The 12,617-nt window shown below is 41.9% G+C and overlaps 1 protein-coding gene across 1 annotated transcript in view; it reads right to left on the bottom strand.

The window, feature by feature from the left end:
- Positions 1-7,797, bottom strand: part of KIAA1210 (KIAA1210 ortholog) — a 59,652-nt gene extending 51,855 nt beyond the window's left edge. Inside the window, exon 1 of the mRNA XM_069811093.1 lies at positions 7,738-7,797. The gene's annotated coding sequence lies outside the window, so the exon portion shown is untranslated. The remainder of the gene's footprint in view (positions 1-7,737) is intronic.
- Between the last annotated feature and the right edge of the window lie 4,820 nt (positions 7,798-12,617).

Raw genomic sequence — 12,617 nt, 5'->3', positions numbered from 1 at the left:
CCCATCCTCCCTTGCTCAATAAGGACAGCCAGAAAGACCCTTCAAGAATAGGCACCCTATAAATATCCAAGATAACTTTAAGTTCACTAGCCAGCCTTCAGCCGTGGGAACTCTTACAGGATCACTGGCATCAAAATGCTGAGTTAAATTAGAAATCAATGACTGCACTACATGATTTGGCCCAGCCTGTCCAGAGTTTCAAAATCATCACATAATAAAAAATACCTCAAACCGAGCCAATTTCACCAGAACAGACCCATAGCACAGCAGAGTCCTTACGCAGCAGCCCAACGCATTACTCAGATTCAAGTTCTGGGAATCTTTAAATATCCCAGTGTGTTCCCAATTGTCTCTTAAATATGCTGGAGCTGTTCCCATCATAATGGGAAGGGAAAATATCTAATAAATATCCAGAGGCAGGAAATAAGCTAATTGCAGAAGAATTTTACCTAAAACTGTTGAATAAACTACAGTTCTGTGTCACTAAGTCACATAATCACATGCTTAAACTGGATGTCTCCTGGGTTCTTCTCACTTCAAACAGTGCAACCACAGATCTAGGCATACACTTAAGTAATGCACTGAGCTGATGAGTATCATCCAAGGATCAGTGGTATCTGAAAAAAGCTACAGTTAAGAGTCATGACAAACTGAAGTTCATTGCTTTAGTATCTTTCTGCTTTACCACGGAGATTAGGGGATACCTACAGCTTTCCTAGGACAAATGCCACTCTCAGCCTCACCACTGTGGCCCATATTGCTACCCTTTAAACACGACATACTTGAGATCCACTGGTATTGGCTTCAGGTATTGCACCCTTGCTAGTAAGCAGTTCCTTCCATCTAGGTAATTTCCATACATTGAAATACCAGCCGACGCTGCAGGTCCGAACAGGAAGAGGAGCAGCCGTCACCATGCACCATGTAACTGAAAAGTCACCTACTCCTCTACAGGTTTTATCAGCACCCACACAAGAACACAAACTCAGATCCTCTCATGAAACAGCTCCTTTGGATATAACATAGAGGCTAATGTAACTGATACTCTCTGGCATGGTACTAGTTGAGTCCTCAAGGGACTCAGTGTACTACCTAGAGATAAACTAGTATGAGGACTAAAGATTAGCTATGCTTATTCTCCACTCAGAGAGCTCCCTTTGGTCACGAAAATACTAAGCAAGACCTCCATCTACTGAGGACTATTTATACATAAAGTGTATAAGACTAGGTAGTATTTAAAAGCAACTAAAGGTTGATGAGCTAAGTTACAAGATGGATTTGCCCTGCTTTCTTGATTACACAATACCTATATTGTAATATTTTCTCACTGCGGATGAAATTTAGTATTTCATGAAGGCAACTGCAACCAAGGGCAAACACTAAATGGTAATAAGACTTCTGAATTTTTTTCCTAGTTTGTGCAAAGTTTTCTTACCATGAATTCACATGTAATTGTTAAATATAATGGGATGTTAGTAAAAAAACATCCAAAGGAAATGCCATTGAATGTTGCAGAATAACCACTGGTCATCAGTAAAAACGGTATATTGATGATATGATCAAGCTATTATTTTGATCAGAATCAGTTGCAAAAACAGCAAAATACTTTATCTCTGAAGAGTCCCATACACACTACAAATGTCACACACCTTCGACCAAAATGAAAACCTGTGCAAAATCTGAAATATTTTTCCTTTGGAGGAATGAGGGGACATGATTGTGCTGATGCTGTGTAATGCATAGTAGAATAAAATCTAAGTCATACCCTATGACTGTTTTTATCCCTCTTGTAACTGCAGAATGAAAAGCAGTGGCAATAGCCATAGTTTGAGGGCCAGTAGAGCAGAAGAAATGTGATCACCAGAATCAGAGCATGTAAATTGCTTGTATTCCTTTTTTTCCTCTAATCCAATCCACAAAAGTTGTGGTGGTATCGTTTATAACATAGTTTCTTCAGACTCATTACAATAATAATGGCTGGTTTGCTCCTTTATTCCCCTCTTTCCTCTATTTAACATGATTTTACACTGCTTAGCATTAAAAAGATAACATAAAACCTTTTGCATAGCCTAGAAGCTTGACAAATCAACTAAAGCAAAAACTTCTGAGATAAACGATAGTCTTTCCTTGACTCAGATTTCTTACTTTAAGCTGATTTATTGTAAGAACCTTAACATTTTAATGTATTTTCTTGTACAATAAGATATCATTTTTAATTATTGCAGAACCCACAGCTTTAGGAGTTCAACTCTCATTAAATCCACTCTTCAGTCAGCACAGTAGCAACAAAGTGATAATGCATGAAAGATAGATCCAAAAAAAGAAAATAAGTGTTAAAAAAATAAATGCTTAAAGAAGTACATACTCGCAGTTAACAACATGTATAAACAGTCTAACGTTCTTCTGCTCACTCTGTTGCTCTTGAACTCTTAAGAGCACACAAACGCATTGCGGTTTTGAAATTTTTTTCTGATGTGGAATACCTGCATGCTACGTCTCTTTCAAAAGACCAAAATCTTTAAAAATTTAAAGGTTTGTGCATCTGTAAATAAGGTCTTTCTCAATATATCTGCAAAGAAAGAATGAAGGATTTTGGAAAGAACTTTCATTAGTATTGTACACAAGGCAATTCTGAAATGGCATCTCCAGCTGAGTTTACTCTCCTAACGCACAGGAGGTTTTCTATACCCTATTCTCTATAACATTGTGTTGACATCTCCCTTTTTTTAAACTAAGATTTAAAGAGTCAATTATATAAATCCACAAGCTCCCTATGAGGTGTTAAATCATTTGCTGGCAGACTTGAATGTATAGATTGAAAAAGCAACAAAATCAAGCAAGCACCATTCACACACACTCCCTGCTTGTAGCATGTTCCTAAGTAATTATAGTATGGCCCTATAGTTTAAATTTATAGAGAAACTCTTGTACCATTTCTCAAATGTCAAGTAAACCACACAGCCTACCTCCCCTGCTCTCTTTCCCTCGCCCTTTCACTTCCTCCTACTAAGATAATGAAATGTATCATATAAAAAATCAGAGGGTAAATTCAGGAGAACTCAGAAATCCTGACACTGCTTTGAAAGAAAACAGGATGACAGAATGCATCTTCTCTAAACCTTCCCCCTCCTGTCATTACCAGTGCTTAGGAATATAAGAATAGTTTCTTGAACCATAGGGATAAAATTTAGCCTGACATTGTGAGGAAAAGCCTTAGACCCCTGTTATCTGGCTGCAGTCATCTGTAGCAAGTCAGCAAAAGGCCTGGGAAAAGATGCTGGTTTACCAGATACCGTGATCCAGGGTAGACAAATGTCCCCAGATCGCCTGGTAAGGGCTGCAGCTCCAACTCTTCCAAGCTACAAATCTTCAAAGAGAAAAAAATAAAGAAGTAAAAAAGAAAAAAAAAAAAAAGGTAAAACAAAACCAGCAGCATTAACCCCTTATGTGCTGGCAGGTATCCTTCCCATATAACCTAGTGGAATACAAAAATGGTCTCACAAAGTGTAAACTGGGAGAAAGGAAAGGACACATTTGACTGCAAGCTGCTGTAACATTTTCTGGCAAAATTATAGCAATAATATTTAACAGATTTCTATGAATGATGGCAGCCTCTTCTTACTAGTAAATATCACTTAAATTGAAGAAATGCATGCTCAGCAGAAAGAAGAAAGGGCTGGAACAGCACATGAAAAGCCAAAGAATGGCAGTGAAAGCAGGATAGACTGTATAACTCCTTGACATACCATTATGCTGAGGTTAGCTCTAGAGAGGGCATCAAAGTCGTGAGCAAAATAAGTATGTGCACTAACCTCCACTTTCTCCCACAGGCTTTTAAGCAGCAATTCAAAAAGAAGCTGTGAAATAAGATCCTCATTACTTCTTACAGTTTTAAGAGCTTAGAGTAGGGAAGCACCCCAGATTCATCATTCCCGAGTCAGCAAAACTGTGATGGTTTAAACAAGTGGGTATATTGGAAATAATATTTGGTGCTCTCTTCATTTTCAGTTTCTGAATCATTAAAGATTCTGCTTTCCAGCTTTCTGTCCCAGTATGTATTTTGGCAGTTTTGCCTGGTTTTGGTTCATCAGAAGAATGTTCAGAGACTTGCATGATTGCTTGGCTGTACGAGCTATGACCTGATGAGATCTCATGAGATTTATGGGGGGAACTGCAATAGTCAGCAGGAGTGTGAGGGAGGAATAGTAGTTAAAATGATCCTTGTTAATAACATCAGCTGCAAATCTCAGTATCTGCTGCTCGCCAAAGAGGTGGTTTCAAGTTCTAACCTGTAGCACTCCTTCCATTGCACATATAAGCTGTCAACCAAAGATATGAAGATAAACCTCTCCAGATGGAGAGAAATCTATTCAGCTTTATGCTTAAACTACACAATAGATTGACCTTAAACAGACAGAAGAATTGGCATAGAAACTCATCTGAGGGAATGATGAGGGGACAGGACTGCATTTCCACTAAAACCGGTGTAAAGTAACAAAATCTCATGCTATGTGTTTGAATTCATTTAGAAGAAACTGATGAAATTCAAATGGCATCTATGCTTGTGGCATTGGCATTCCTTTTGAAAGCTATTTTAAACTTTAAAAGGATGTATATGTATCTGTGTATGCATGACTCAACATGATGCTGGTGGCATTCCAATAAAGTCAAGCCACCAATTCTTGAGTTTGGGCCATATCCAGAGCTCACTAAAATCAATGACAGTCTTTCCACTGAATTCAACTCTTCCTGTACATCAGACTGCAAGCCGAGGCTATGACAACAGGGACTACAGTCACGCTGCTTTGTCCCCTGTTTGACTTACTGCACAGCTTGATGTTTATGTTACATAACTAAAGATACTCAGACCAACCACACCACGTACACCGTCCACAGTACAAACATAAGGATTACGGAAAATCCTCGGGGGGGGGTGTAAAAATGAAGTCCCCAGTTTGCTAAACCAATGTGTACTTTCTTTTCATTTAGAGAGAGAGTGTTCATATAAATAAATACGAATGAACCTCTAACACACTTCAACAGTATCAGATACAGTAAGCATTCTGGTCCAAGTTGTAGTGGATTTTAGCAGAGATTAAGCAGTTAAATCGGTTAACTGTTAAAGATGTGTTTGTTGGTATTAAACGTATTAGACTCTCTCCCACATACACAAGTATTGTTCACTGAGTGCCCATTTTCACAGCTGTTCAAAACTGAGTAACATCTTAGCCCTTGTCTTAACGCTTAGGCATGATCCCAGTATTTGCACTTGCAGCTAGTGCTTTCTTCTGAAATATTCTAAGTAACCATTGATCTCTAAATAAATTTATTTAGAATTTAAATAAATAGACCTGTATCAAGCAGCTCTTTGGACCAAGTACAATTTCTCTTTTCTTCTTTGACCGTCATACAACTTCTGGTAAAAGAAAACATAGCTGTGCCTTTGTCTGCAGCAAACTCTCTGACTTGTAAATTAAGACACATTTCAAGTAGAGACAAATACTAAGTTTGAAACAGAAGCCAATGCCAGTAAAAATTCTTAAGTGGTAAGACTTAACTTTTGCTGCTTAAGTCTGCACTTACTGGCTCCCAGAAAGACTAAAAAGAAGTCTAAAAGGGGATCTACTTCTCGAATGTCTGAATACAGCCAAAAACCTGTGCTGTGGGTTCCAAAGGAGAAAGAGTTTTGAGTCATCAAATCTGCACCGGGCATATTTCCATCTTTGTGGTCACAGGAATCTGTGACATATCATTTCCAGAAAACTTCCATCAAATCTTTGATGAAAACACAAGCGAACAGCTTAAGTGGACAAGTCCTCCAACTCACAATGATCTAAAAAACCAGAGGAGTTTACTTTTGATTCATGTAACATCCATGTAACGTGGTTTTGCATAGTAGAAAAAGCATTTATATACATACATAATCGCATAAATCTATATATATACGAAACTTCAGTCAGTCATAAAGTCCAGGGTAAGACGTGCTTTGCACTTTCTTATACTATAATGAGTAAGAACCAAGGCAACTTTGAATTTTGCAGATATAGACCCAAATTCTCTGTTGGGCTGGATAGTTCTGGAATCCTTGCAAACCTCACACCCTACCTGTGCAATGGAGTTGCATTTTTTTATGACTATGTAGGAGCTCAGTCTGGAGAAGTGTAACTGTGTTGACCTTGTGGTAAGTCATCTACTGACATTCATCAGAAACAGATGAGCAATTTCACTAGGTCAATGTCACTTTTCAACTGCAATATTCTTCAGGAATTGGCCTGAAGCACTAGCAATGGACTGGTCTGTACATTATATAGCTAGAAGTCCAAACTACAAACAACGGATCAACCAAACAGTGCAAAAAGTGATTCCATGCCCATGAAACCACTGGTTTAATTTTTCATTGTATTTGTTTTATAACAGCAAGACAAATATATATTTGCATTTCTCATCTTATAACGTATCTGCAAAGGTACTGGAGTCCTAATTATCATTTATTATATTGTGTGAGAGAAAAAGAAATAGAAAACTCATATTCAGGAAGCTGTTAATAAAAGATAAAGCCACCAAACTTGCCTTTCTGTTTTAAAGGTTCCTAACAGTATACTTCAAGTTACCTGTAACCTCCTTCAGTTTCCACCCAATATCAGAAGGACAATACAAAGTGTCAAAGATCTACAGTGACTGTAATCCCAAGCGGCTCAGAATATGTGTACTAGGCTTCCTCCTTCCAACTCCCCAGTCTGCTACACCAGGTCTGAAATTAATAAAACCGCACCCGAATCTGCATCAGACAAGCTCTGCTGATGGCATGGGTCTAGGCAGAGGAGTCCACTCACAGAGGGATCTCCGTAGGAAGTACTGCAAGGACACAGCACAATGGCTGGAAGGGGAAAGGGACTTTTCAGATGACATTTCCAAGAAAGCAGTTGGACTAGACTATGGAAAACACTGGAGGTGGTTCACTGGGGTTCTTGGATACTCTGTGCTCATACACTGCCTGCGGCTTGTTACCTTGACTAAAGCACTTGCCCTTCCATGAGCCACTCCTACTTGCACAAGGATAGTTATCATAGGAAATTCATCAAAGTCGCTATGTGATAAAGGCTTTTCTCCTGCGTACAGTTGTTTGTAAGGTCTTAAACTATGGGGTGTATCTGCAAAATAATCATGAAAGAAATGACACAGTGGGTGTCTTTTCATTCTACTACAGGTTATGGTTCCCATCTGCTCCCTCTACAAGACCCTACCACTTCCCAGTCCCCAACACCAGTGTTAGGGCTTCACACCTGGGAGACAGCCAGCAATTCCACTAGCGATGCAGGAGACAAAATAAAGTCTGGCTCTCGTTAATAACTGCGACTTCTCCAGCTAACCAACACAGGTTAAAAAACTGTGTTAGGGCATAAAACGCAGAGATCTGACCCTGAAAGGCTCCAAGTCCGCAGGTTAAGGGTGAGGATGCCAACCCAGCCCGACAGACAGGGGTGCGGAGACGTGAGCCAGCAGCCGCTGAATAAAGCGGCCGAACAAAGAGCGCATCACAGCCAGCTCACGCCGCTCGCGTTATTCCGTTACCGCCAAGCAGAGGGCTTCGCCTGCGCAAAGCCCGACCCGAGGAGCCCTCACCGGCACGGCCCCGCTACGGCGGGAGCCGCGGGCAGGACTCTACCGGGACAGCGGGTACGGAGCTGCCCGGGCTGGGGCCGTGCCCTCTCCCCCCCCGCCGCCGCCGCCACTCACCGTCCGCCGCCCGCACTCCCCCGCTCCGCTCCGCTCCGCTCCGCACCACGCCGCTCCGGGGCGGCCCCGCCTGCGCGCGCCCCGCCCGCCCGCCGCCGCCGCCGCTGCCGCCGCCGCCCAACGGCACCCAGCGCGCGCCCCGGGGAACCGGGTCTCGTGCAGCAGGTAGCAGGCCCCACCTCCCACGCACCGTGTTAGCGGCGGGGGGGGGGGGCGGGGGAAGGGGAACGGCCCTTCGTGGGAGCGAGCGGAGCAGCAGAGACACCCCGAAGAGGCCGGGGGAGCGGCGGCGGGAACGGGCTTCCCCACGGGAAGACGGGTCAGTCCCCCCCCCCGGAACGAGTTCGGCTCCGCCGCGCTGGGACCGGCCGTGGGAGCGGGCGGCAGTGCCTCTGCCGGAAAGCTGCGCTTGGCCCGGGAAAAACACCACGTTTAAAGAAAACGGAGGGGTTTGATACGGCAGGAATTTTGGCTCTTTCTCTTGCCTTTGCGGGATGGGAAGTCTGTGCTATCTCCGAGGCTTCCCCACGGGTTTGGTGTCCGTGGAATCCTGCAGACTCAGACCTGGGAGAGCCACAATAATTCAGCGGCGTAAGACAAGCCTACGGCGTGAAGGTAGCGGGCGGTTCTGTGGCCTTGCTCGCGAGACACAACTGCTTGCAAAAACGTTAAGCTTGACCTAAGACGCCTGCGTTCAGCGCATCGCCTAGAAGGTTTGGGGCACGGTGCAGGGCATCTTCTCAGCATACGTAATTCACGTAACATCTCTCAGGCTGTGGGATGACTTTGAGGCTCTGAAAGATTTTCTCATTGAGGACGTCGCATAACTACAACAGCTGGAAACGCGTCAGGCTGGGAAACTGTCAGGCTGCTTCCTTAACGTGTTGAAAACTGGATTCCACTGGATCGCTATTTAGCACTGTAACTTTTTGTCAAACCAAGCACCACTGAACTATCTTCAATGGTTTAATAAAATCAGAAAGCCAAAGATAAAAGGAATCATTTGTGGAACAGAGAAATTCGGCTTGCACCTGGAAGTGTATCTAGTCTAACTAGACACCTAGATGATTTGGGAAAAAAAGCAAGTGATACACCTTCCACAAGCCCGTCTGCCTACTGCAGCTTTCTTCTTTTCACTCCGTCACCCCCTGTCTTGTCTGTGCTGCTTTGGATTTGACGACCTAACTAAAGCAGACCAAAGAAAGGCAGTGAAAGCCCTCTTTGTAATCAGCTAGGACATCAGAAGCAGATTTCAGCCAAATAAACGCAAACCGAGATGAGAATCCTTGCCTATCTTGTTGCATTTCTGCAACTAAAATGTTGCAAGGTTACACCTAGAAAACTACCATTCTAGTTTATTGATACCCCCCTTCTTCTAACCTTTAAATCTATTAACGTTGAAGCTGGTTGTCAATTCACGTTTAAACAGACTGATCTGCTCTGTAGCAGAACTAGCACTCCATCATAGCAGCAAAGAAATAACAGGCCCTACTTCAGGCATATAGTGACATGAGTGAAGATGGCTCATGCATTCCAAAATGCAAAATGAATGTCTCCAGTGTAAGTAAAAATTGGTCCTTGTGAAGAACACATGTACATGCAATGAATACCGTTTCCCTATGCAACGCTAACAGAGATAACATTTCCTACTCCCTCTAACAGCGCTACTGATTTGACTCAATCTGTGAATGCACCAAATTTCCTTCATGTCATCCAGTTATTTTTGATACATAAAACCCTCCTGGTTCATCAGACCTGTAAGCAAATCCAAGGAGCTATTGTCAGAAGTCAGGGATTTTATTTACTCTTTCAGTGTCAGTCAGCGTGCTTTCTAGGGATACTGAGTGTTACATTGCAAGAATCATGGGCAGACTTATGTTTTCTTTTTTTCCTTGTCTCTTCCAGAAGTATCTACAGCTTGTCCAGATTGTTTTTGACATCTGCTGCCTTTCAAAAAAGGAGCCCATACTGAGAATTCACACATGGATTTTCATCTACAGTTAAGAGACATGACATCTCCAAAATTTCCTAGTGTAGTTGCTGTACGTACTGACCAAGCAAGTTTTCTTGTCACAGTGACTGTCAGTCCTGTTCGGCATGACTGAATTGAAAACCAATGTCCTGGCAGCCTAAAAGGCAAGCAAGCAAGGGGGAAGATGGGGTGGGGAGTGTGGGGGGGGAAGATTTTAGTCATGAGCTCACATCACTATGTTTCCGAGGAAAGCAATTCTCCAGCATCAGCAGTCTGCCTTTCCAACCCCCCTCTCTGACACATTTTCTAAAACTTGGTAAAAATTCCCATCTGGAGCTGTTTTATGCTGCAGATGTTTACACATATATCTGCAGGAATGACAGGATCTTGATAGCCTTCAGCATAGTGTCATCTTCACATTGCAAAGTTCGTTCTTCTTGCACTTAGCTGGATGAAGAGCAGAGCTAGAAAGTCAGAAGATGCAACTGAAAAATAAACAGAAATGTGATGGAGATGGAAACAAAAGCTAAAAAAAAAAAAGGAAGTCCAGCAGAAAGATGGTCTGTGCTTTTGATCTGAGGACTAGATGTAATTCAGGGCATTCCTAGGTCAGGTACCTGCTCTGCACCTGGAACAGACCCACTCTAACAACAGCTTAATATAACGCCTGCTGCCAGCATTAGGATAGTACATTTGACCTACTGGACTGCTGCAGTTTAGGGAGGGGTTCTGTTTTCTTGGCATAGGTAGTGACTAGTCAGTAAAAGAACAGTGAGATTACAGCATCTCATCATTCCTTTCTTTTTCCTTGTTAGTAAGTTAAATTATTACTGGGGGTGCGGGTTGAGGGGGTGGGGAAGGAAAAAAAAAAGAGGGAAAAGTAATAGCTGTATTACACCAGCTGTGAGAAACAAGCAGGCACGATAGAGCTTGCCTACGTAAAGGTATTGGATGGTCTCATATAATATGTTGCCTCTCTCTCGAAGGCTTGAACTCCTTGTGGCCTTGCAAGGCACATTTAATCTTGCTTTTTAGTTTCTTTACTTAGAGAAGTCTACAGATTCCAAGAGGCCATTGGACCACAAAGCAAAAACTTCTCTCTGTGGCTGCTACTTGATGTTACAAGCTGTTTGTAATGCAATCCTATGGTACGTTACTGAAGTCTCTCAAATTCTCAGGTGGGAGTTACAAATCAGACTTTAGGCTGGACAGTACAGATCTAACTTGCCAGTGGTTTTATTCGTCACCAGTTCTCAGTAAACACAAAGACTAAGACACCTCATCTGTATATCAGAGACCCTGGGTCCTTGCAGGTCAAATGAAAGCCAGCAATAGTTCCAGGTAACCAGCAGCTCTGGGAATCTGCTCACAAGTAACACAAATTAGGCATCAGTATCTTTGCAAACTTCTGAAAAGTTTCTTACAGTCATAGTTTGAATTAAAATAATCAATCGGATAAGTCAGAGAAAATAATTCCTGTGGAGGGCTTCCAAAGGAACAATGAGAGAATGTGAGGACCAAAACCAGCTTGGCAACAATGGTCCCCATGTACTCAGCCAAGGTAAAGCATATCATGGGGAACCTAGGCAAGGCACACTTTGTTTAGAAGCATTAAATATGCTCTAAAAGTTCATTAAATCTACCAGACAAGTTCCAAAGTGGAAACTGAGCAGTAAGAAGAATGCCGATGTGTAGTAGAGCTACTTTTTCTTCATCTCTAACAGATTTATGCTAGGATATAAAAAAAAAAGTAGGAGTATTTTAAAACTGTTTGAACTACTCTGATTTGCAAGGATATGAAAGTTATTCGAGTTCCAATACTTTAATTAATAAGAAGACAGCATTATATTAGAACTGCTTTATCAAGCCATCTCATAGATGTTGTTTAACAGAATGGTTTCAAGGAGGAAACTGTTGTTGTCTCTAGAATGGAGAGGAAAACCTGTGTGGGAGCATAGCTAATGCCTGTGGTCTTTAACTGGAGCTGGGGCCAACTCTGTTCTCACTAGAACCTCAGTTCCATTTAAAGGAATTGCCAAGTAAGCTTGCTAGCGAGAAATGTATAACAAAGGGTTCATGAATTTGGATAATTCTGACTCGTGTATCATAATTTTATTTATGCCCATTTGTTTCTAAATATCTGTTCTTATTTTTTTTCTGAAGTAAGATGCATTCTAAGGCATATGAGTATTTTTTTATACACTGCAAGGTAAAAAAAAGAGCTTGAAGTTGGGCAACTGTAACTTGCAGTACCAGTGCTCATGTGGCAGATAACCTGAGATTCTATCAATCTTGGCAATGTTTCCTGGCCCATCTTTATCTAAGAATGAACTGTTCTTGGATGGTTTCTGTAGGATACTAGGCATAAACAGAGCTTCTTTTTCCCTCCCTTCAGTGTCTGGTTCACGGTCAAATTCAGGGTTGGGGTTGTTTTGGAGTTTGGGTTTTTTCCTCTCTCTTGAACAAAATGTATTGTAAAAAATGAAAATCTCCCTTCAAATTTCTGTTTTTTCTAATCTATTCCTCTAACATGTTATATCAAGACAATGAAGTGTAATAGTGTCATGTCTACACTGAGCAGAATTAACGGTCATCTAGGTAATACAGCTCCTAGTTTGAATAATTCTGAAGTTTTGGAGATTTATCTAGTATCCTAAATAGGGTCGAAATGCAGACCTACTTTACTACCAAATACAAATCTCAGTCATCAGATCAGTGAAACAATGAGCTTTCCAAGTTACACAGCAGGTGGAAGCAAAAGTCAGTGTATACCGTAAATGGACAGATCAAGGTCCAAGTGCTGATCAATAAACAAGGAGCTTCCCAAATCAGACAGCAGGTGGAACCAAACATCCTACCTTGCAACGGCAGAGCCAACATGTTTAAACACCATAGTACTGAGAGGTCT

This window comes from Haliaeetus albicilla, chromosome 23 (assembly GCF_947461875.1).
Source record: "Haliaeetus albicilla chromosome 23, bHalAlb1.1, whole genome shotgun sequence".
Classification (NCBI taxonomy): Eukaryota; Metazoa; Chordata; class Aves; order Accipitriformes; family Accipitridae; genus Haliaeetus; species Haliaeetus albicilla.
This window is presented reverse-complemented; position numbering and strand designations above follow the sequence as displayed.